The sequence below is a fragment of the Suricata suricatta genome, chromosome 17 (genome assembly GCF_006229205.1).
Source record: "Suricata suricatta isolate VVHF042 chromosome 17, meerkat_22Aug2017_6uvM2_HiC, whole genome shotgun sequence".
In the NCBI taxonomy this organism is placed as follows: domain Eukaryota; kingdom Metazoa; phylum Chordata; class Mammalia; order Carnivora; family Herpestidae; genus Suricata; species Suricata suricatta.
This window is the reverse complement of record NC_043716.1, coordinates 43,659,564-43,672,592: the sequence shown is the minus strand read 5'-3', so window position 1 is coordinate 43,672,592 and position 13,029 is coordinate 43,659,564. Positions and strand designations below refer to the sequence as shown.

Below are 13,029 nucleotides of genomic sequence, written 5' to 3'. Positions count from 1 at the left end.
TTTCCAAAACGGTATATATTAGAGTCTTCTGCAGCTTGTTTTTATGTTTCTGAGACTTTGTTGGTGTTGTGGCATAGAGCTATAGTTCATTTATTTTCATAACTATAGAGTAGTCCATAACCCATCGTGATGACATCACAATTTATTTCCCCAATCTCTAATCCTGTCACTGGGCATGTGGGTTACCTCTTGTTTTTAGCTATTACAAAACAATTTGCCAGTAACACTCTTGTGTATATCTCTTTGGTATATATAAGGAACATTATGCATATTGAATTGAATAATAAAATATCAGGGCTTGTATATTATATGTCTTTTTTTCACTTCAGTTTTTAGAAATTCATTATTATAATTTACAAAAGTATTGTTCCCCCAGCAAATTGAAAATTAAAACAAAAATGAAACTGGTCCTCATTGAGAAATATTGCTCTAGGGAATACATTGGTAGTAAAATTGCTGAGTCAAGGGTATGCAGATGTTCACATGCAAAAGTTCAAGGGTGTCCAAATGCCAAACTGCTTACAAAATACTTGCACTGATTTGCACTCCCACCAGCATTGGATGAGAGCTGCCACGTTGTTCTGTATATTCATCAACGCTTACTATTGTCCAATTTTTACATTTGTGCCAGTTCTTTAGGTAGGATATGTTTTCACTCCCTCGTAGCTGATGAGGTTGAACACCTTTTCGTGTGTTTAGAGGACATTTGTGCTTCCCCTTCCATGCTAGTCCTGTTTGTTTCCTTTGCACATTTGTTTTTTCCTTTTTCTTCTTGACTCATACAGTTGGGTCAAATATACTGGCTACTGGTCCTTTGTCATTTAAATGTGCTGCAGATAGAATTCCTGGTTTGTGACTTGTTTGCATTTCCTTGGGGTGTCTCTTGATCACAGAAGGTTCTTACCTCTAAAGTAGTTGGATTTTGTCTATTTTCTCCCTTTTTGGCTAGCACCTCTTCACTCCTTGTAGATCATGCCCCATTCCTGGTCCAAGCCCCAGCCTGGCCCCTACTGAACTGACAAGCCCTGGAGCAGAGCATGGACATCCCTTTTTAATCTGCATCCACCTGCCCCAGCCTCATGGCAGCCCCACTTTATACTCAGTGGTTCATTCTGGAGCTTTTTTGGTATCTGAGTCTTTCCCTGCCCCACAGACACCCCTGTTGTCTCACAGAACCCCAAGTTATTCTGCAAATCTCAGCTCTGGCACAGCTTCTTTTTTTTTTTTAACCAGTCCAGAGGTCTTTTATTGATTTATTTATTCATTTTTACACCTATTAAGCCATGAATTCTTACAGAACAGGTTTCCAGTGCCTCAGGGTCCTTGCCACTAGTTCTCCCTGAGTTTGTGTCTTTGGGTGGAGCAGGTTGGCGCTTCTCTTGAACCCAGGTACCTTTCTCTTGGGCTTCTTTCTTTTTCTCATCACTTTCCTTCCCACATTTCGGGAAGCTGTCTTGGCTCTTGGAACGCTTAATATGCGCAGTACGTACGTTAATTCTCTTGGCCAGAATCTTGCCCTGAACTTGTTTGTTTACAACAATGCCAACAGCATGCTGGGAAACACGACAGGCTCTTCCAATTTTGCCATGGTAACATTTGTGGGGCATTCCTTTTTGAACAGTGCCCATTCCCTTGATGTCTACAATTTTACCTTACTTGAGGATTCACATGTAGGTGGCCAAAGGAACAACTCCGTGTTTTCTAGAAGGCCTAGAGAACATTTCTCTGTGCCTCTTCTCTTCCTCTTTGTGCTGGTCATTTTGGCACCTTGCTGGAAGAGGGAGTTCTGGCTGAAAGGCACACCTCCTCTTCTTAGAAGCATTTCCAGCCCCCCAAGGCTGAGCACTTCTTCTTCTATTCAGTGAACTTCACCTGCCTAAGCATCAGATGTTTCACAGTATACAGGTTTTTGACTATTAAAATGGAATAATTTTCATTTTGAATAAGTACAGTTTATTAAGTAGATACAGTATTTCAGAACATGGGATTAACAGTGGGATGTTTGGGAGGGGAAAATGGTTGGGGACCACTGCTCTCTTGCCAGTGATGCCTACGGTAGACCTGACATTACCCTTCCTCCATTTGAACTTTTCTGGGGCCAGGAAGCTCACTACTTTGGTGGGCTGGACTGCTCTAGTTGTTAGAAACTGTTTCTTATGCTAACTGTGCCTCCTGCCTCATCATTTATACTTGCTGTTCTTCACTCTGCTCTCCAGAGAAACACTTAGTGAGGCTTTTCAGTCTTTGACACAACCACCCTCTAACACGAGAGGTAGCATCCAGGTCTATCCGAGTCTCCATTTCTCCAGGAGAAATACATCACCTCCAGTGATTCCTGGGAAGAGATGGTTTCCAGATTCCTCTGTACCTGATCACCCTCTTGTGAAGAGACTGCAGATTTTCCACATTCCTTGTGAACAGTATACCCTTGTTTGAGGAAAGCTTTAGGGCTGGTCTAACTGGTGCGGGGTGGCGGGGAGGGGGCTGATCCAGTTAACTTGAGTCTATTGGTGCCGCTACAGAGCGTCTTGGCTATTCTGGAAGCCTGGTCAGCCCTGTGGCTCACACTGACCCTGGGAGCTGATGAATGCTTTCAGATCTTTTTCGTGTGAAAAATCACTTTGTTTATGGACGTTTTCACCCTCTAAAACGCAGAATATCTGTAGAATTCACTCTTCTGCTTGGGCTCAGCACTCCTCTCTTTGGAGAAAGTTTTCTTAGTGTTCACATCTCCCTGCAACTTCAAGCACAAATTTAATAAACAAGCTATTGGTTTGTTTTTTTTTAAGTTGACATTCCGAGGACAATGCCCTGTGGCAAGTAAGCCTCCTTGGGCCTTGTCTCTATTACATTCTGGCTTTGGGGTGTCAGGGCCCTGACTCCCAGGAAGCAAGGCCAAGGGGAAGGGGCGTTTCTTCACTCTGGGCCCCGAGTGAAGTTCAACTTCATAGCTGGGGATGGTGACGGCACATCTCCACCTCCCAGGCTAGGAACATCTGAATAATCTTTGACTCATATCTGTCCTGTCTCCTATTGCCTAATCTTGCCTGGTCTTCATTAAAAATATCTCCATGCTTTTTTTCCTCTCACTTGCTCCTCTGCACATTTCCTCTGAGACCACTGTGCCAGAGATGGTCTCACCAACACAGACCACCTGGATGTTTGACAAGCAAGTCCCAAAGACGTGAGAGGCCTTGAGCCCTGACTAGGGGTGTTGCTTGGGCTGAGCCCTGAAAGAAGGGGTAGGGGTTGGTCGGGTCAGCTGTTGGAAGATTCACATTTGAAGCGGAGGAAACAAATTCATGCTGGTCAGCACCAGGTTGTGAGCAGAGGCTAGAAAGCTGGCTGAGGCTGCCAAAGGCGAAGTGGGCGGCAGACTTCCTTCTCAGGAGGCTTTAGGTTAGGCAGTGCCCTGACCACAAATGTATTCCAAAGCCACCAGTGACGATATGATGAGCAAACTTGCAGAGGTGACAGGAGAAGACAGTGGCCTAGGGACCCCAGAGACTGAGGGAAGTGTGCCAAGGGAGGCGAGGCTGAAAGGAGGCAGGAGCGACTGGTTTGAGGGGGTGGGGGAGGAGGTGAGTGGGGTGACATGTTCCTAGGAGGGGAACATTCCAGAAGCAGGTTTGGAAGGTGGGAGGGAAAGGAGATGAAGACTTGGTTTTGGAGGGTGCTGGTCCTTTGATGTGAGGTTGGTGACTGAGGGACCAACTCTTCTTCTTGCTCTCACAGCTGCTGTGGGTCCACTCGCCCTCCCCGGGATCCTTTGCCCCTTTTCTTACCTGGCTTCTGGGTACTGCGATGCTGCTGGGCCCCAGGGAACATCCACCCCAGAGAACCTTCAGGAGGTGTTAAGTCCCTCCCCCTCCCCAAGCCCACCAAATTTTCTAACTCAGTCACTGTTTGGTGAATGTGGGAGAGGCCAGTGAGGGCTACCTGGAGAGGACTCAGGCACACTGTCCCAGACTCTTGTCCTTCCATGAAGCCAGGCCTGGCATTTGCCCCAATCATGCCTCCTTCCCCCGTTTCACCAGCATTAATGGGCCCTCCTTTGCTGGGGGTGCTATGTGGGTGCTAGACATATGACAGTGTACAACATCAGGCCCTGTCCACTGAGCCAGGCATCCAAGTGCTTACCTATCATTCAAACCTCCTAGCAACCCTATGGGTTAGCTACATTTGATTCCCATTTTACAGGAGAGGAAACAAAGGCTTTTTACTTTTTACTAATGAAGAAGTTAGGAAGTTGACTAAGGTCACACAAGTGGCGGAGGCCAAATGCAAAGTCTGGTTAGTGCCACTGTGAGCCACTCCACTGTCCCTTCCTTCTCTCCCCTCCACAATGCTGTCTTCACTCACGTTCGCGGGATGTGATGTTCTTATTTTTAACCCCAGATCTTAAACTCACTTCTCCTGGTTTTGCTCCTGGTCAGGTGACCTTGCTGCTGTCCCGACAGGGAGGCACACAGACAGGACACTTGCTTCCTCCTGGCTCTGTGCATTCCTCTCGCCCCACTGGGTCACTGCAGTGCCCAGCCCCCTCTACGCCCCACTGCCACTGTCCCCACCTGTGAACCCACGTCCTCTCTCGCTGACCCCCTCTCTGCTTTCGTCCTCAGTCTCTCTCTCTCTCTCTGCAGCCCATTCTCACACACAGCCTGGGAACGGATGCTTGTCCTAAAGCACAAGCCTGAAAACAGCATCCGTTTGCAAAACCCTTCCACACGCCTCATCCAAGGGATAAAATCCACGCTCCTCGGAGTGAAGTCCAAAGTCCTTCCTCCTCCTGCCTCCTCCACATCCTCGGTTCTGGCCCGACCTCCACAGGTATCGTGCTCCCGGAGGCCGTCGCTGGCAGCTCTGGCCTTGATAAAGTGTTCAACAGTAAAGGATAAAGGGAGCAAGACAAGAACAGTCAGATATAGAAAGTCAGTCAGCATGTATCAGCCAAGTCCCCAGCTGTCCTGTTTTGGTCACAATATCCTTTATTCCAATATCCTTTTTTTTTTTTTGTAGTTAAATGGTGTATGTGAGAAAATGGCATATTAGAAAAAAATGTCTTTACTTGGCAAAATGAAAAGTGTTTGCAACTCCAGTCAGATCCCGTCTTTCTCCTGACCCAGCAGTCTATGCACGCTGCCCACCAGCACGTCAAGCAGACCCTGAGCTCTCAGGCCCCGGGGTCTTTCCTGCCTCTCGCTTCTTCTGCTGGCAATGTCCCCCTCTTCCTATCGCCTGACCTGCCCTTCTGTTCCCAGCGTGAGGCTTCAGCACTCAGCACAGTAGTCAGTGAGTGGGACTGTGGTGTGGTCATTTGCACACTCGTCTCCCCATGGAGCTCTGGGTGGTTGAAACTGGGTATCCTCCTACTCACATTTCTTCCAGGGCCTGGTGCAGCCACGGTCATCCGTGTACACGGCAGGTTTGCTGAGATCCTGACTAGAACGAATCAATCCCAACCTCCCTTGCAGCAGGCATGGCTGTGGAGGTAGTGAGGGGCTGGAGGGCGCCCAGGGCTCCCTGGCTGCAGTGGTCAGCCTGCATGCCTGCCTGGACTTCAGCATCACCATCCCTGCACTGCCTTGAGAGCCTGCCTGGGTGACAAGGACCCTTTCCCTGCCCCAGTGGGGTCCTGCGTGGAGCTCAGGGGCTGGGCCATCTAACTGTCCCTAAAGCACTACAGGGCACCGTGTGTGCCCACCTGCAGCTGTGTGGGTCTCACGCATCGTTCCCAGAGAGGGGCCAGGAAACTGCCCACACTCTGAAGTGCTGGAGATTATCATCTGGCTCCCAGCAGCCCAGGGAACCTCAGGTCAGACAGGAAGACAGAGAGGGAGGGAAGGGATAGAGACCAGAAAATAAACTGAGAAAGAAAGAGGCAGAGAGAAGTCAAACAAACTCTGTTTCAGTAGAGACAGAAACATGGGGGACCCACAGAGAAGAGGGGCAGTTACCATCAGAGTGGTGGCAGTGGGAGGCTGGAGCTGGGGTCTGGCCAGCCTCCCACTGGGCTGGGGGAGAGGCACCCGTCTACTGGCTCTGACACAGTCTTCACTGTGCGACCCAGAGCACAGGAGGCAAACTCATTTCGGGATCCACCCCTCACCTCTAGTAAGTCCAGGGCCCTGACAAAGTCCTCTGAATGCCTAGCACCCTGGCCCCGCCTGGCCCCCCGGCCCCTTCCCTGACGGCCCTTCAGTAAATAAACTCCTGAAGGCACCAAAGATGGGTCAGAGGAGGGACTCCTAGGGACGAAGATGACATTTGGTTTCTCGTTTACTTTGTAGTAGTTTGTTTTAGGAAGGAGCTCTTGAGAGGGCCTCTTATGCAGATGTCAGACGGAAAGTCGCACGTTGAAGGGAAGGTGGCAGAGGCCACCTCCTGACCTCCCCCTCCTTGAGAGTGAGGGGGGTTGACTAACATGAATAGGAGGAGGAAAGAATGTGAGCTGACACCTTTCTAGCTTAGCAGACCTCCGCTGCCGCTGACGGGCAGCTCCTGCTGGGGCTTCTGGCGAGAAGCTTCTCCGCGGGGGAGCCTGTGCGGGGCGTGGGGCGGGGCTCCGCAGCGGGCCTGGTCACCCCGGGGGCGGGGCAAAGCTCAGGAGCTGGGCTCATTCACACGGGGCCACCACATCTGCTTGTGACCGGCTGCCCAGGCAAGCAGGTGCAGCTGGGCCTTGACTCTACAGGGAAGTATGAAGCCAGGACTGTGCCCTCAGTCAAAAAAAAAAAGCCCTGATGGTGCCTGGCTTTAGCAGATGAGGAGAGGCCCTTGGACGAGAAGAAAAACTCAAGATAGGTGAAAAACTCAAGATAGATGAGAATTCTCAAAGTTGCATCAATGTCAGGACCTGACACTGCCCTTGAAGCTGTGAAGGCTATCACTTCTGAGGGGATAATGGTATGTTGGGATGGAAGACTTATTAAAGACTCCAAGTAGAATCTACGCCTTCCAAAGATATAGCCTTAGGTTCTGGAATGGAAGAGCCAGCCCTTGGGCAACATTCTTGGGCCCTGGAGCTTCAGGGCGACACTTGGAAGCAAGCCTGCGCGGACCTGCCTGCTGCAGTCAGAGCAGGAGAGTCCAGGGCAGCCCTGCTGCGGACAAGGGCCTCTCGGAGCCCTGCTGGAGCAAGAGGTCTGACCGGCCCACAGCAAGAGATGAGGCAAGAGACAGGATCAGTCCAAACCAGGGGACCAGCTGGGGCTGTGATTCTCCCTGGCAGCAGCCCACTTGTTCGGGTCTCCCACTGGCTGGGAGGAATCAAAGGAACATGGCTTCTTGGGTAAGGGAGTTTCCGAGCTAAGGTCGAGGTGCCTTCGAATCTAATCTGCTCTTGACAAGGACCAGCTGGCCTGATAGGAGATGATGGCCAAGGCCAAGAGAAGTGTACAGGACGGGGGTGCGAGGGGTGGAGCAGTGTTAACTGAAACCTCTGACTCAGGACAGGGGTGCTGCTAACTTGTTATAACCTTGTTAGAGTCACCAGCCTTCCTGCGCTCATTAGAGACAGGGCCTTATATAAGCGCCCACTTTTTTCGGCTCTTCTGGGTTCAGCTGAGTTCTGACTTGGAGAGGGCTGCTGTAATGCCACTGCTGGGGGACACTGCCTGAGCCCCTGCCCAGCTCGCACTGGGGCATCCTCTGGGCCATGGCTTGGTCACCCTGCACTTTGGGCTCAGAGCATCCCCCACACCCTTGCTGCTCTCCTGTCATGAAAAGCTTGGCCGAGAACCAAGGAGGATGGATCCAGAGTCAGCATGGCTTTCAGAGTCAAGATGAGAACTCAGAGCTGTCCAGGGCTTTGAACAAAGTGCAAGAGTCCTGGGTCTGCAGTTTATGGCTGGTTCATGGAGCTGATGAGGTGGCTATCATTATCAGCAGCACCTCCCCTCCCTCTCCATGCCTCTGCTGACAACACCCTTCACCCCTGGCTCACACCTTTGCTCCTCGGGATCTTTCTTGCTCTCCACAAGAACACCCCTAGAACTCACATAGCAGGTCTTCGATGTTTGTTGATTGACTGACGGACTGGCCTACTCAAGGGGAAAAGCAGGAAGGTGGGGAATGAAGACACCACTGGGACACAAACCTCTTCATGTGTTCTTCCTGGCAGGGAGGGCTGGCCCAGGTGAGTGAGGCCCTGGGCTGGGCTCCAGTGCCTCCTGTTCAGGCCAGCCTGGACCAGGGGTACTTGGCAGTGCCTCACTGACTGTGACCCCATGTCCAGATTCTCCACTGTGTGAAGGACATGGCCATTAATCAGATACAACTACAACTATGGGCCTATGGACACTCCTTAGCCACCCTGGGAACTGCTGGGTCCCTGCTACATACCTCACCTCTTCAACCTCTGCCCTCCCGGAGAACTTGTTTACATTCCTGTTTACTACTCTGTATACAATTTCTCCTCTGGTGGGGAGGACAGTGTTAGAGGGTAGGGCAGGGTGGCGATGACCATGCACATTCCTGCCTCAGGGCCTTTGCCCTTCCTCCCTCTTCCCTCTGCTGGGCTTACTTTCCCTTACATCTTCATAGGGCCTGCGCCTCTACCCCTCTCGCCTCAGAGATCCTTTCTCCTGTGACATTCCAGCTCTTCCGCTGCTTTATTTTCTTCATAACACTTACTGCTACATGCAATTAGGTTTCCGTGTCAGTGGACATATTATGTGTGTGTGTGCATATGCATTGTTCACCAGTTTCCTTTTAATTATCTGATGTCCCTACTTCATATATGTTACATAAAAGCAGGACTTTCTGTTTTATTACTATTTCTCCGGTGCCCAGAACAGTGCCAGACACAAGTTGGTGCCCAATAAAGCTCTGGTGAAAGAAAGGAAAAGAAGGAAAAGGAAGAAAGGAGGGAAGAAGGAAGGGAAAGAAGGAAGGGAGAGAGGAAGGGAGGGAAGTAGGAAGGGAAAGAAGGAAGGGAAGAGAAGAAGGGAGGGAAGAAGGAACGGGAGAGCAGAAGGGAACACAGACTTCCTGCTGACCCCTCCCTCCCCCAGGGGGCTGCACAGAAACACAAAGAGAGGCTGGAAAGCCCACCCCTTCCATCACCTCCCTCCCTGGGCACCCAGTGCCATCATGCCACCTCTTGCACCTGACTGGCCCCTGCTGCCTATCCAACCCCGTCCTGTTCCTCAGAGCCTGGCAGAGGTGAAAGCTGGCCGGACTATCATCACTCACCGCTTCTCCATCCATCCCGAGGGGTTAAATTGGTTTGTGAGCAGGTTTCACTCTTGTTTGTCTGACCTGCTTTCCCAGGCTGGACGGGCTTGGGGGGCAGCCTGGGACCCACAGCCCTTGACGTCCCTCTGCCCAATCCCCTTGAATTCTGGAGATCCCAGGTGACTCACTGTCTTCCTCAGTGTCCAGTCCCCTGCCTCGCTGCCACGCCTTCCCCATCGCTGATGCTCCCGGTGCTCTGGCTGCTCCTGCTGGGGCTGCTATCCCTGAGGCTGAAAGATAGGTTTTTCTCCAAGTGATTATAGTTCCATTTTAAGCTCATCAAAGTAGCTACGTGCTTTCAGACTCCGACTAGTTTTCTTTTCAAGGAAGTTGGAGCAAGCCGTCCCCAGCAGTAGGCTGCTCCCGCCTCTGTATCCTGGTCAGGGTACATCTTTCAGTTCTTTGCCATCCTAAGGCAAGGCTTACCTCCCAGAGCTGGCGCAGGCTTCGGTTCAGGCATGTTGATTCGGGCCGTGGCCCAGGAGCCCCGGAGGGTGAACTAGTTAGGCCACCTCCTCTTTCCTGCACAATGCTCTAGCCCCTCTAGCTGCTTCTTTGGCCAGGACAGTCTTGTCCTCTCCCTGCTGTCCCTTTGGCATGTTAACCCCTGCTTGTCCTGTAGCTCTCTGAGTTGATGTCACATGCGCCAGAAGTCTCCCTTGACCCTCATATCTGGGTTAAGCACCTTTTCTACCCACTAAGGTCTGAGAGAAAGGGCTGTGCCTCTCATGTCCACTGATAGACTCCCAGGGTCACCCAGCACCGGGCACACTGAAGGGACTTGATAAAAATTCTTGTAAAGAGTGAATTCTGGGTGCATTTCACAGAACCTGAGGCCTGGGGAACCGACTCCTTGCCTTTTGTATTCTCTGCAGCCCAAGGGTAAGGCCTCTGCCCGCAGCATGTGCTGAGTTAAGCAGGTGTTTCAGCCTGTTGGGAATTGGGAAGCTTCGCTGGGAGGGGCCAGAGTGGCCAGGAGGCCCCTCTCCTGTCTTCCCCAAACAGGAGCAAGGACGGCTTGCCAGGTAAATACGGCAGGCTTGCCAGCTACATTTAAATTTCAAGTAAACGATGAACACACTTTTAGTACATTACAGGGAGTGGAGCATGCTTATGCCAAAAATATATTAAATTCAAATTTAACTGGGAATCCATCTTTCTCAATCTGGGAGTCCTAGTAAGGGCAGCCCTCATCAGCCAGGTGCCCGTGGCAATCTGAGGTCCCGTTAATGGGGTACATTCTGCTCACTGTCTTGGTTCTTCCTGCCCTTTAAATGCTTCTGGCCAAAGAACAAGGTGAATGCCAGGTGTGGTTTCTCAGAGCTGTCATGAGCACGCTTAACACAAAGTCTTGGGGCGCCTGGGTGGCTCAGTCGGTTAAGCATCCGACTTCGGCTCAGGTCATGGTCTCAAAGTCCGTGGGTTCGAGCCCTGCGTCGGGCTCTGTGCTGACAGCTCAAAGCCTGGAGCCTGCTTCAGAGTCTGTGTCTCCCTCTCTCTCTGACCCTCCCCTGTTCACACTCTGTCTCTCTCTCTCTCAAAAAATAAAATAAAGACGTTAAAATAATTAAAAAACCAAAAAACCCCACAAAGTCTCTCCCTGCATTGCAACGTCAAGTTCAGCTGCTGGATCAGATGGTTAGAGAAGGCTTGTCTCGGGAGTTGAGACCTGAAAGAATGAGCCAAGCGATGATCGGGACACTTCGAAGGAGAGGCGGGAGGGGATCTGGGGAGTCTGGTGGTGGCTTTGTGAATGCGGGGACAGGACGGGATTACGTGGAACATGCCCTGGACCGCATCCTCAGTCCTCAAGAAGGGGCCCTGGTGCTGCTCTGCCAGCCTGCTCTTACCCACCTCTGCCCCCAGCTGTAGGGCGGAAGCTTCTCTCGCTTCCGTGGCAGGAGTTTCAGCAGCAGCAGGGAGGGGGGTGGGGCGGTCTGTCATCCTGGGTTGGGGATTCTGGTGCTTGATGGCAGTGTGGTGGGATCATCTGCTCTTTAAAATGGTTGAGAGGAGCCATGAGCCCCTAGAGCTAAGTCCCCATGTGGCTGGTCCCCATGGAGGCACCATATGTACTCAGAGCACCATCTCCACCCCTTCCCCACTTTAAGCAGGCCTCTGAGAACACTGCTGGCAGCGTGTGCTCTTCCTTCTGAGACGGAGCTGCCGCAGCCCAGGGCCAGGGACCATGGTGGCAGCAACGGGGAAGAAGGACCCAAGGGGCTCCTTCCTGCCTCAGCAGGGATCTCTCCCAGCTCTGGAAGGGGCTGAAAACTGTATACCGGGAAGCTCAGCACTCACATCAGAGAGTTCCCAGCAGGCTCTGCTCCTCTGTGCCACCCTGTCCACTCCAGTTCTCCTCCTCTAAGCCCAGATATACAGGCTAAACAATGGGAAATGGCTCAGTTCCACATTTAACACACAGAGCATTTGTTGCCTGCTGTTTGCCTGTTGGCACGCTAAGGAAGCTGTTTCTTAATTTAAAATGTCCATTAACTCCCTCCAACTGGAAAGCTACTCCAACAAATTTATACCATAGCAGGTTTAAGCTTGGTCACTCGGAAGGGTGGGCTCTGCTGGGTCCAGGGCAGCGGGCACCCTTGGGTGTCTTGCCATGTGCCTCAAAGTATGTTCTCTCTGTAAGAGGGTATTAAATCCCCAAGGGCCTGCTGGGCCAGGGTTCCTCCAGAAACCTCTGGCCACTGCCCATAGGAAGTCCACAGTGTAGGAGATGGGGGGGTGGGGAGAGGGGGAGTCACGATGTGGGGGAGGGGTATCTCTTTTACATCTCCAGGGGAGGAAACCCCATTTCCCTCCTAACCCAGGCTCTTGGTAAATCTTGCCAGGCATCTGACAGGAAAGAACCTTTTGTTCTGAGCTTGTAAGAAGTCTGAGCTGGGCTTGTTATCTACCCACAGCATTTCCTGGATAGGGGTCTGCGGTAGGGGCTGGCCACCAGCCTTGGCCTTGGCATCCTCCTCTCTTAGCTTTTGGGACAGGGAGGCCGCTGCTGGCAAGGTCTAGGCCTTGGGCTGGTGGGAACTGGTATTTATCCTCAGGCTGGTGTGCCTGCGGGGGTGGGTAGTCAGTCTCAGACAAAGCCCCCTGAGAAAGTGGGGCAGGAAAAGTCACTGTGTGTGTGAGTGTGTCGTGAGGGTGGTACTGGGAAAGTGGTGAGTCCAGCCTTCCCGAAAGGTGACATCTCCTTTGGGGCAGGGAGGAAGGAGGTGTGTGCCCCCAGGGCCGAAGGAGCTGCAGCGAGGGCCCAGGCCCGGGCCGTGTCTGACACCTAGTGGCCACCTGAGCCCGGGGCGGGGCGAGGGGGAGGGGAAGGTGGTGGGAGAGAAGAGAGAGAGTAAGGGAACCTGGAAGCGCGGACACCAGGCCGAAGCCCGGCCGCCGCTCTCCCGGCCTGCAGTCCCTCCCCGTGGCACCCGGGCCCAGTCCCCTTCCCCGGTCCCGGTCTCCGCTCCTCAGCCCATCCCCCCCACCAACTGTGCCCGCGGCCTCCGGGACAGGCCTAGGCAGAAGGCCGCCACACCCACGGGGTTGCAGCCCCGTCCCTGAACGCGGGGTTCCCGGAGGCCGGGTCGCGAGGCCCGGATTTCGAAGGTTACCCGAACTCGGGTCCAGAAGGCCGGGGTCGCGGTGGCTGCGGCGGTCGCCCCTCAGCGCCCTGCGCCGCAGCCTCTGTCACGCGGCGTCAAGGTCTGGGCCCGGGAGCTGGCGGGGCCGCGTCCCCACACCTGGGCACTGTGGCGGCCGGGCCCTGCCGCGAGTGCGGGGTCGCGC

At 52.7% G+C, this 13,029-nt stretch overlaps 1 pseudogene; it reads right to left on the bottom strand.

Annotated features, from left to right (window-relative positions):
• Nucleotides 1-408: 408 nt before the first annotated feature.
• LOC115281477 lies at nucleotides 409-13,019 on the bottom strand (annotated as a pseudogene).
• Between the last annotated feature and the right edge of the window lie 10 nt (nucleotides 13,020-13,029).